The following is a 12,943-nucleotide window of genomic DNA, read 5'->3' on the forward strand; positions in this document are numbered from 1 at the left end:
AATTTATGTAGGACCTTAACCAATTATTATGATAAATAATTCTCTTTCGTGCCAACATATCGTCATGAATACTTTTATGTTGCATTTTTTCATGTAGTTATTTGCTCCCGCTTAGTGTTCATGTGTTTGCTAGCCCTAGTTAGTTAAGATTAAAGCAAAAACAAACGATCTCATACGCAAATGAAGATCAAGAACTTTTATGAAAATGGTCCCTGAGCACTACCACTGCTACCAACACCACCACCACCACCATCTCTGCCTCACTTGCTGCCCAGCCCAGTCGAGTACCCTGCCACTCTCTCCCTGCCTCACCTGCCACACCACGTACCTTGCCATCACTGCTTCACACCCTGCCTAACCCCTGCTACATCCAGGAATCCAAGGTAAGGAGTGTCAGTGGTGTGGAGGGTGCGTACACACAACACTTTCACACTTTCAGGTTCTTGTGATACACTTTCGTCTGAATAAAGGAGTCAAACGTTAACTGGGTGAAAATACTAGAATTTTCCGGATGAGGACGGAGATAATGATGGCAGTATTAACACTCCGTCGCCTATAATCACTTTCAGCTACGAACCGAAGGTTAGCTGGAATATATATGGAGGGTCGTCCCGATCATAAAAGTGTTAACTTGGACTAATATTGCCCTTTCTCTCTCCTAAATGGTGAACTGTAATGATAGGTTAATTACGGAATATTACACTTCTCAAGAAGTCATGTGGAAAATGTTGTAGTATTTCCTCATTCTGACACTGAGCAACGGGAAGTGTGCTGCAAAAAGAAAATCACCATCAAGTCAAGGTGGACGAATTATGTGTGGTGTGGCTTGAAGGTGGTGTTAAGTGTTAGCAGGAAGAGTAAGCTGGGTAACTAGTACGAGCGGATCAAAGGATATATTAAAAGTTTCTGAGATGAACAGTGAGCGTATGAGGAGACGGAAAAAGAGTAAAGGCAGAGGTAGAGGAAAAAGTGTGTGACGCAACAGTTGACGGAGTATAATTATAGGTAATGAGTCGATGATAAACATAAGACATGAAAAATAAATAAATAAATAAAGTATCGGTGAACAGTGCGCGAGACACTCTGACATCCCAGACCATGAATGCTACAAAATACCCGTTATCCTACCCGTCAGTAGTAGTCCTGCTTTCATAGCTTGGTAGTGACGGGTTTCTATCTTATCCTTCATATAAGATGTACGTTCACTGGAAATGGAATAACCTTCCTGAGATATCACGAACTGTTCTGTGCTGATTATTCAGATATCACTGGAACTCTTCTCAACAGCACACACACACACACACACACACACACACACACACACACATATATATATATATATATATATATATATATATATATATATATATATATATGTGTGTGTGTGTGTGTGTGTGTGTGTGTGTGTGTGTGTGTTATTGTTACTGTCTGTAGAAGTTGCAGTCAAACACAGAAATAAGAAGTTAATGGTGATTTTTATCTACAATTCATTTACTTTTTCAAAATGTGAAGACGGATTAATCAAGGATACAGTCAAAATAAGATAAAGTGTGAAGGGAGGGAGTGTTAGAGAGAAGACAGTGCGTGAGGCGTGCATGGGAATGTGAATGAGTGTAAAAGTGTGGGAAGAGTGGTAAGATTGCTGAGTGTTGTGGAGACTGGGTGAGGGAGAGAGCTGGGGCGTGTTACATTGGACGAGTGTGGAAATGTGAGAGAATAAAAGAAGCTAAGTGAGGTATGAGTTATCAGAGTTCGTGATCAACGCATTAAGCGCACTCCATCTCTTCCACAAACAACGAAACACACACACCCCTCATGCCAACACGGCAAACATCAGTCCTACGTTATACATACTAGTAATATACAGCAGTTTTATAATCATCGTTACAATTATTATTATCATTATCAGCATCATCATCCAAACCTTTATATCCTCCTAAAAATGGGTGTTAAAACAAAAAATAAGGAAAGCATGAAAGAGACCTGTCAACAGTACTCCAAGTAAACTGGCCTACACCTTCACACAGTTTAAGTGTTTTAACGTTTTGTCTCCACCGCACAAAGTATGGCTATCCGCTTATATTATGTTTTAAATTTTTAAAATTTCATTGAATCTCTGGGATTGGCAATTCCATCGACTACCAAGTTAAAAAAGGGGGTGCAACCCATTTGCAAATCAATCGTTACTTCATCCATTCATTTTTAATCTTTGTGATTACCCTAGTTCCGTCAGTTTGCCTACAACTCTCTTACACACTCGGTTGTCATATCGGTCCGCCTTCTACATGGCCAACCACACCTCCTCCCATCTTCAGACTCACAGTATAGTATATCCTATCCATACCTAACCCTGCCATACGACTGTACTACATAAACATGCTCTTTTGTACCCTCCTATTAACATATTTCCTTACTCTAAATCTATCACAAAACACAGTTTCTTATCCTATCCACACTACTCAATCCATGCATATTCCCTAAGAGAATTATTTCCACTTCACTTACTCTCGGCTTTTTTTACTCATACCATGCCAATATGAGCACTAAAACATCTTCATGCAATCCTCATACTGCCTCCATACTCAGTTCTCTATTTCGTATCAGGGCCATCATAGTGACGGCCACTTTTGTCCCCAGAGCTACTCTGCTCTCCACTTCCTATACAAATTTGCCCCATTTTCTTTTACGCACCGAGGTACTGAACTCCTTTACCAATTCAGGTCTCGTTCCAGTACACCATACAGAGTCACTTTCTCTTTCCACAACACCAGTTTACTCTTACCTGCATTTATTTCCGGGGCATGATGGTAGTGGTAGCGACCATTATCCAATCACTTGATGTAATGCTGCTTAGTTCTTCCTTCTTCATTTTTATTGTTTTTCTGTGTCTGTTCCCCTCACTTCCTGGTCATCTCATTCTTCCTGTCACATTTATCATTACTCATCTTTCCACTTTAAGAGGATCTACACTCAGTGACAAGCCATTTACATTGTTAGGTGGTAACCATATAACCAAATACCTGTGACTAGGGTGTCCCATTTATCTGGGTGGAGAGACGCAAATCCGGCGTCAATCCGGGAACCACACCTCTACATTCTTTCCCGAGCCTTGCTGTTGGAGAGGAGTTGTCTACCTAAGGATATATCGGTTCACTGCAGGGGACGACCCTGCAGGGGTCTAACGACTTTCACGGCACACTTCTCACATACATTCGCACACTCTGAAGCAGTCTGGAAAGTCCTGTGTACTCTTAGCAAATAACACATCGTCATGTGCAAACGTCAGAAGTAAGATACTCCAGTCATCTTTCATATACAGCCTAACCCCAATTCTGCAGATCGAGTTCCATCTATCTATTTCTCTCTTTATATACTTCTGTATATATATATATATATATATATATATATATATATATATATATATATATATATATATATATATATATATATCATTCATTCATTCATTGCCAGACGCCATGTATCCCAGACGGGGTGGCCAAGGGCTTAGAGTTAATTGTTTTACGAGGAGGGGCACTAATCCTCCACCAACCCCACTTGACACGTAGGGATGCCAACAGCATCTGGTGTTCCCAGGCGGTCACCCATCCAAGAACTAACCAGACCCAACGTTGCTTAACTTGCTGTACACTCCAGGATGGTGACATCTGCTGTCAAAGCAGGAAGTGGAGTGCAAGGTCAAGGTATTCCCTGTAGTCATCAAGGTCGTGGCCCTCTTGAAGTCTGGCGATAGTGAAGGAAGCTTGCTCATCTCTGTGCTTTGAGATTCATTGATCTAAGGGCTACGGATTGGAATGGTTAGCCTGAGCTTCGTAAGGTTTGAAAACCTGCTGATCAATGATATCCCAGCAATCCTTGAACTGGCTGAATGGGGGGATTTCCAAGCCAGAGGAGGAGGAGAATGCGTCAAAGACCCCAGTGAAGAGAAGCACGTGGATGAGGTGGTGGCATGCCATGAACAGGTGCGGTTTCCCACTGGCGTTCTGGATGATGGTGCAAGCCCTGTTGTGGACACCCATATTGCATGTGGTATTATCAAAGCCAAGGCCGGCCACCCAGTCTTCTACTTGCAACCACTGCATCAAGATGTCCAATACCGCTTTTTTCATCACCTCTCCCGTCCCAGAACTCAGTTTCGGGATAGCCAGTGGCTTTTCAATTTGACTTGCACCAGTCACAGTGATGGGCAATTGATTGGTCTTCCCTCCCCCCAAAAGGGAAAGAAGCTTGCCATTGAAGTGGATGATCAAGGGGGTCTTCGGTTGAAAACCAGCTTTAATGTCGTCCCCTATCTGCTGCTGTGTTGACTGCTGAGATCTGTAGATAGAGGATGCTGAGAGAGTCAGCTCTTCAATTTCCACCCCCGTGAAAAAGAGCACAGGTGCCATGATGTGCATGGCCTCTTGTGCAGATGTTTCGGGGCGGTCCAAAGCTGCCAAGAACTTTTTGTCCTGGATGATGACACCTGGGTCAAGCTTCCACACCTTGGAGAGCAATGTTGATGATGCACGTGGTCCATAAACACTCTGCCTTCCAAACTGAAGTTCTCACACAGGTCCAGATTCATGACCTCAGTCAACTGCCTTGATTTTACCTTCAATTTCCTGTGACTCTGCTCCATCCTACCCATGCTCTTCTCTAAGGCCTTCGTTTTCCTCGAAAACAGCTGCTTCAGGACATCATTATTAATCAGAAACTGTTTGCTGGAAAAGCCCTCCTCCAGCACCTGTTCCACCAACCACACCTCACACTTCTTCCTGTTTTTTTCTTTTTTTTTTTTCACCATCATCCTGGGAAAGGAATGAACTAGCATTAATGTTAGCCAAAAAATAATACATTCTCATAAGAGGCAAAGCATGCAGCCTTGCAGTGTAGGATAGCAACAAGCACTTGTGCTCATGTTTTGCATGAAGTCATTGCTCATGAAATGGAACTCAGTTAGCATGTGTGCATTCACCGAGCACAAAATTCAAAGTTTTGAAACTTCCTATTATAGAGAGAGAGAGAGAGAGAGAGAGAGAAAGCCTCTGTGGTACAGTGGAAAATGTGCGTTTTCATACACTGAAGAGCAAGGGTTCGCACCCCACCAGGGTAATAAACTTTAGGAATGTTCTCCGACCACGTACTACTTCGGTGGACACAAGGGGTGCTGTGGTTGAACCACTGTCGCATACTATAAAGTATGCTTACACTCAGTCGGCTTGTGCGGGCCAATTATACTTGGTTCACAGATTACACACACGTCCAAAGCCACGCCAACACTGCAATTGCACTTACGAGCACCTCACGCCCTACATACAATCTCTGCCAGACAGCCTACCACTTGGTAGAGATATATTGGCTGTACCGTCCCCACTTCGGACGGGATAGGCCGGTCCTGCAATGGACACTGAAACGGCTGATGATGATGATGATATACTACTGTATATATATATATATATATATATATATATATATATATATATATATATATATATATATATATATATCCATCATCCAGTCCTACGTTGCCCCATGAGGAGCGTAGGAGCCCGGGGCTAGGCAGTTGGTCCTGACATTTAAGATGAGAGTGACCAGCCTCACTCATCCCTGAGTGGCATTACGTGAGCAATAAACCCCAACCACCTCTTGGATATAAACCATCACCGGCTCCATCCGACTGGAGCACAATAATTACCCACTAAACCACCAGGCGCCAAAGTTTGGTTATATGGTTACCACCCAGCGTAGTAAATGGTTTCTTGGTGTACAGGAAACCATTTGGCTTGTCACTCACTGTAGAGTCACCCACGGGCAGAAGGAAGAGGAAAGCATGAAGGAATGAAAGACAGAAGAGGGAGTGTAAAGTCACCCGCAGGCAGAAAAACGAGGAAAGAATGAAGGAGAGAAAGAGAGAAGAAGATAGAAGCAAAGAATGGTGGAGGAGAGGACAGGGCAGACATCCGAGAGTAGCACTACATTGAGTGAGTGGATGGTGAGCGCCCCGACCTACCATATAATATATATATATATATATATATATATATATATATATATATATATATATATATATATATATATATATATATATATATATATATATACTGTATATAGATAGATAGATAGATAGATATTAGTGGTAGGTGGGGGCGCTCACCATCCACTCACTCGATGTAGTGCTGCTCTCGGGTGTCTGCCCTTTTCTCTCCATCCTTCTTTCCTTCCATGCTCTTCTGTCTTTCTTTCCTTCATTCTTTCCTTGTCCTTCTGCCTACGGGTGACTTTACACTCCCTCGTCTCTTTCTTTCCCTCATTCTTTCCACTTCCTTCAGCCTGTTGGTGACTCTACACTGAGTGACAAGCCAAATGGTTTCCTGTGCACCAGGAAACCATTTACTACGCTGGGTGGTAAACATATAACCAAATTTTGGAGCCTGGTGGTTTAGTGGGTAATTATTGCGCTCCAGTCGGATTGAGCCAGTGAAGGTTTATATCCAAGGGGTGGTTGGGGTTGATTGCTCATGTAATGCCACTCAGGGATGTGTGAGGCTGGTCACTCTCATCTTAAATGTCGGGACCAACTGCCTAGCCCCTGGCTCCTATGCTCCTCATGGGGCAATGTAGGATTAAATGATATATATATACATATATATATATATATATATATATATATATATATATATATGTGTGTGTGTGTGTGTGTGTGTTTTACGCTCCTGACCGGGAATCGAACCCCAGACCTCTAGATAGAAGTCAGGCACTAATACCACTCCACCACAGCATGGGGATTCCCAATATTGGGCGCAAAAAACATTTGTACACACGCGTGAAATCTCTTTCTCTCTCTCTTTCTCTCTCTCTCTCTCTCTCTCTCTCTCTCTCTCTCTCTATATATATATATATATATATATATATATATATATATATATGCTGTATGTATGAGATCTGAGGTCTGTTCAAAAAGTATATATGCTGTATGTATGAGGTCTGTTCAAAAATTATATATGCTGTATGTATGAGGTCTGTCCAGTAAGTATCCGATCTTAGGCTCTAAAAAAATAAATTGCTATCCCGCTGAACTAGGACACTAATCCACCCCTAAAGTAGACCCCTTCTGATGTGACACATATAGCCCAGCGTTCTTTCCAATGCCTGAAACATTTTTCAAAGTCGGTTTTTGTTATCATCAGCAGGTGCTTCGTTGCATTTGTCATGATCTCTTCTCTCGTCTCAAATCGGGAACCCTTCAGTGGTGTTTTGAGCTTGGAGAGTAAGCAAATGTCGCATGGAGCCATGTCTGATGAGCAGGGAGCCTACTGGACCTAAGAGATGTGCTTGGCCAAAATTTCCTGAATCAATTGAGAAGAATAGGCAGGGATGTTGTCATGGTACAGCTTCCACGTTGCTGCTTTCCAAAGGTCTGTTCTCTTCTGCCAAACTGCATCACGAAGATAACGGATAACGTCGAGGTAATAATGTTTGCTGACAGTCTGACCTTCTGGCGTGTATTCGTGCTGCACAACATCACTGTAATCGAAAAATAATAATAATAAAAAAAAACTCTCAACATGCATTTCACCTTACTGTCGACCTGTCGTTCTTTTTTATAGCCGTGGCAACACTACAAGCTTCCACTGGGAAGACTGTGCTTTGGTTTCTGGGCTGTGCTCGTACACCCAAGTCTCAATTCCAGTGATAACAGTCTTCAGAAACACTGGATCATGATTTGCACACTCCAACATATCTTGAGCAATGTTAATCCACAGAGCTTGTAGTTCATATCAAAGGAGCTTTGGAACAAACTTGGCGGTAACTCTTTACATGCCCAAATCATCCGTTAAATTTCGTGTGCTGATCCATCGCTGATTCTAATTTCATTAGCAACTTCCCTGACAGTCAACCAACGATTTTCCCTGACCAAATCATAGACTTTTTTCATATTTTCAGCACTCCTGCTTGTTGATGGCCCCCAAGGAAGTGGATCGCTCTCCACTGATATTCAGCCATTTTTGAAGCGATTGTATCACTCCATTATTTGCATTACCAGCATGGCCTCATTCCCAAAAACTTGCTGGACCTTCGTGATAGTTTCAACAAGGGCATCACCTATTTTTTGGAAAAATTTTATGCAGAAATGTTGTTCGACTTTTCTCGTGATCGTCCTGAACGTGGGAATGTTATGACCATAAAGTGAACTACCATGAACAAAGGCTGACTGACTCATTCGCGGCGGCTGTCATTAATGACGCATGTGCACGAGGTTGTGCACTGCATTACACCCCACCCCACCCTATCCTCCAACTGGTTGATGAAAAAAAAAAAAATGAGGTCTAATATTTTCTGAACAGACCTTGTATCCACACACACACACACACACACACACACACACACACACACACACACACATATATCCATCCATCCATCCATCATCCAATCCTACATTGCCCCATGAGGAGCGTAGAAGTCCGGGGCTAGGCAGTTGGTCCAGACATTTAAGATGAAAGTGTAAACACACACACACACAAACACAAACACACACACACACACACACACATATATATATATATATATATATATATATATATATATATATATATATATATATATATATATATATATATATTTATGTGTGTGTGTGTGTGTGTGTGTATGTATATATATATATATATATATATATATATATATATACAGTATATATATATATATATATATATATACATACACATATAAATGTATGTATATATATATATATATATATATATATATATATATATATATATATATATATATATATATATATATATATATATTTCTTTTTTGCGAAGAAGAAGGAACCAAAGGCCATGAGCCCGCAATAACAGTTCCCTTCCAGAGAAAAGAAAATACAATAGAGAGCCAAATTCAAGATCCGATCATTTCGAGATACCTGGACACACTGCGTTTGTAAGACTGGAGATCATAGGCAGCAGGAAATACAGACAGAGGGAGACAGTTCCAGAGTTGACCTGTTGCACAAATGAAAGACTGGGAGTAATAGTTAACTCTTGCATTAGAGAGTTCGACAGAAAAGGGATGAGAGTTTGCTGCTAGACGGGTGCTACGCGCCCGTCGTAGAGGTGGAGAAATGCAAACAGTTCAGAGGAGCAGTGACCATTAAAGTAGCGATAGAAAAGAGATAAAGATGCAACAGTGCGGCGAAGAGACAGAGGTTGAAGGGAGTCAGTAAGAGGAGGAGAGTTAATGAGACGAAAAGCATTTGACTCCACGCTATTGAGAAGAGCTGTATGTGGGGAGCCTCCCCACAAATGAGAGTTGTACTCCACATAGGGGTGGTAAAACCCCTGTATAGAGTCAACAATTGTGCAGGAGTAAAGAAAGAACAGAGTCGGCTTAGCACACCCAATCTCTTGGAAGCAGATTTTACAAGAGATGTAATATGATCTTTCCAAGATAAGTCCCGAGTAAATGAAACCCCAAGTATGTTCAAGGATGATGCAGGATTAAGCAGAATATTATTAAACATTAGTGGGTATACCTGGGGAAGATTTTGACGGGTTGATAGGTGTAAAAACTGAGTCTTTGATGCATTAAAAACAACCAGATTATTTTTACCCCAGTCAGAGATACGAGCCAAGTCAAACCTTAGGTGTGCCATAGCCTCATCCCTTGTTTGCTGAAGTAACTGCTGAGATGGACGTTGCGGGAAGCGAATGGAAAGGTGAAGGGTGGAGTCATCAGCGTATGTGAGTGGATAGGGTTAGATGTACGGCATAGAAGGTCATTGATGAATAAAAGGAAGAGAGTTGGTGATAGGACAGAGCCCTGAGGAATACCACTACTGATAGATCTAGGAGAAGAACGATGACCGTCTACAACAGCAGCTATAGAACGACCAGAAAGGAAGCAAACGATGAAGGCCCAGATAGAAGGATGGAAACCGTAGGAGGGCAGTTTGGAAATTAAAGATTTATGCCAGACTCGATCGAAAGCCTTTTAGATGTCCAGTGCAATGGCAAAGCTTTCGCCAGAGTCTAGAAAGGAGGATGACCAGGAGTCTGAAAGGTAGGTGAGAAGATCGCCAGTGGAGCGCCCTGACGGAACCCGTACTGACGATCAGAAAGAAGGTTGTGATGGGGAAGATGCCTTAAAATTTTTCTATTGAGAATTGACTCGAAAACTTTTGAAATACAGGATGTTAAAGCAATTCGACGATAGTTGGAGAGTTGGGAGTGGTCACCCTTCTTTGGGACTGGCTGAATGAGAGCAAACTTCCAGCGAGAAGGAAAGGTACAAGTTGACAGATAAAGGCGAAAGAGTTTGCCTAGGCAGGGTGTAAGCACAGGAGCACAATTCTTGAGAACAACAGGAGGGACCCCATCAGGCATTTATGCCTTGTTAGTATTGAGGCCAGTGATGGCAGAAAATACATCAGCTGAAGAAATTTTAATGTCAGCCATGAGGAAGTCAGTGGGTGGAAGTGATGGAGGAACAGCACCGGAATCGTCTAAGATGGAACTGGAGGAGAAAATCTGTGCGAAGAGATCTGCTTTATCAGTAGAAGAAATAGCTACAGAACCATCAGATTAGAAAAGAGGAGGGAAGGATGATAAGGTAAAGTTGTTGGAAAGGTTTTTGGCAAGGTGCCAGAAGGAGCAGGAAGAATTCGAGTCAGAGAGTTGAGAGCATTTAGTACGGATGAAATTATTTTTAGCTGAGCGAAGAACAGACTTAGCACGATTCTGGGCAGAAAAGTGAAGAGGATGTGATTCAGGGGTGGATTGGTTCCAGTACCTTTTGTAGGCCGTCTCCTTGTTGTGGACAGCATTAGAACAAGCGTGATTAAACGAAGGCTTTCTCTCGTTAATCAAAGGATATATATATATATATATATATATATATATATATATATATATATATAAATATATATATATTACATATATATATATATATATATATATATATATATATATATATATATATATACATGTATCTTCCTACTTTCTCTATACTCATTTCAAAGCCAAAGGTGGTTGTTCTGTATAGGCCTATATACGCAACAACTTATCTTGCTCTCGTATTCCTGAACTTGACTCTTCTGAATTCTGTACACTCTGGCTTCGGCTTTCCTGTCATTCTCTGACTAAATATATCTGCGCTGTTTACTTATCCCCTAATTGTACTGACTATCAAAAATTCTTCGACTATCTTACTTCTACGATGGAACACATTCTATCCATTTCTCCTTTCTCTGAAATCTCCATCCTAGGAGATTTCGATGTTGACCACCACCTTTGGCTCTTCTGCCCTTTCACTGATCCACCTGGTGAACAAGCCTACACCTTTTCTACGAGTATCCTTAATGACCTAGAGCAGCTTGTACAACACCCTACCTGTATCCCTGACCGCCTTGGAGAGAGCTCCAACATACTTGACCTCTTCCTTACACCTAATCCTTCTGCTTATACTGTTAATCTTTTCTCTCCGTTGGGCTCCTCCGATCACATCCTTATCACCTTAACCTGTCCTATCACTCCAGTACGGCCTGTGGACCATCCAAAGAAAAGTCACCTGTTGCACTTTGGAGCTGTGAATTGGGAGGCATTCAGGCAGTACTTCTTTGATTTTCCCTGGAATGATTATTGCTTCCATGGCCGGGAATCATCTGGGTGTGCCTTGCGCATTACGGAGGTTATTCTCTCGTGCATGGAAGCATACATTCCCTTCTCATATCCTTTGACTAATGCAAGAAAGCCTTGGTTTAATCACGCTTGTTCTAATGCTGTCCACAACAAGGAGAGGGCCTATAAAAGGTACCGGAGCCAACCCACCCCTGAATCACATCTATTATACCTTTCTGCCCGGAATCTTGCAAGTCTGTTCTTTGCTCTGCTAAAAAATAATTTCATCTGTACTAAATGCTCTTAACTCTCCAACTCAAATTCTTCCCCCTCCTACTGGCACCTTGCCAAAAACCTTTCTAACAACTTTACCTCATCATCCTTCCCTCCTCTTTTCTACTCTGATGGCTCTGTAGCTATTTCTTCTACTGATAAAGCAGATCTCTTCGCTCAGACTTTCTCCTCCAATTCCACCTTAGACGATTCCAGTGCTGTTCCTCCATCAATTCCCTCCTCTGACTTCCTCATGGCTGACATTAAAATTTCTTCAGCTGATGTATTTTCTGCCATCACAGGCCTCAAAACTAATAAGGCATATGGGCCTGATGGGGTCCCTCCTATTGTTCTCAAGAACTGTGGTTCTGTGTTTACAACCTGCCTAGGCAAACTCTTTCACCTTTGTCTATCAACTTATACCTTTTCTTCTTGCTGGAAGTTTGCTCTCATTCAGCCAGTCCCAAAGAAGGGTGACCACTCCCAACCCTCTAATTATCGTCCAATTGTTTTAACATCCTGTATCTCAAAAGTTTTTGAGTCAATTCTTAATAGAAATATTTTAAAGCATCTTTCCTATCACAACCTTCTTTCTGCTCGTCAGTATGGGTTCCGTCAGGGACGCTCCGCTGGCGATCTTCTCATTTACCTTTCAGACTCCTGGTCATCCTCCTTTCGAGACTTTGGTGAAAGCTATGCCATTACACTTGACATCTCAAAGGCTTTCGATCGAGTCTGGCATAAATCTTTAATTTCCAAACTGCCCTCTTATGGTTTCTATCCTTCTATCTGTGCCTTCATCTCTAGCTTCCTTTCTGGTCGTTCTATAGCTGCTGTTGTAGACGGCCATCGTTCTTCTTCTAGATTTATAAACAGTGGTGTTCCTCAGGGCTCTGCCTTTCACCAACACTCTTCCTTTTATTCATTAATGATCTAAGCTCTACATCTAACCCTATCCACTCACATACGCTGATGACTCCACCCTTCACCTTTCCATTCGGTTCCTGCAAAGCTCATCTCAGCAGTTACTTCAACAAACAAGGGATGAGGCTATG

General features: G+C 41.9%; 1 protein-coding gene across 1 annotated transcript in view; it reads left to right on the top strand.

The window, feature by feature from the left end:
* Positions 1-267: 267 nt before the first annotated feature.
* Positions 268-12,943, top strand: part of LOC145391508 (uncharacterized) — a 208,150-nt gene continuing 195,474 nt past the window's right edge. Inside the window, exon 1 of the mRNA XM_080266136.1 lies at positions 268-383. The gene's annotated coding sequence lies outside the window, so the exon portion shown is untranslated. The remainder of the gene's footprint in view (positions 384-12,943) is intronic.

Source organism: Coenobita brevimanus, chromosome 18, assembly GCF_032717465.1.
Source record: "Coenobita brevimanus isolate Jiangsu-jjx chromosome 18, ASM3271746v2, whole genome shotgun sequence".
Lineage (NCBI taxonomy): Eukaryota > Metazoa > Arthropoda > Malacostraca > Decapoda > Coenobitidae > Coenobita > Coenobita brevimanus.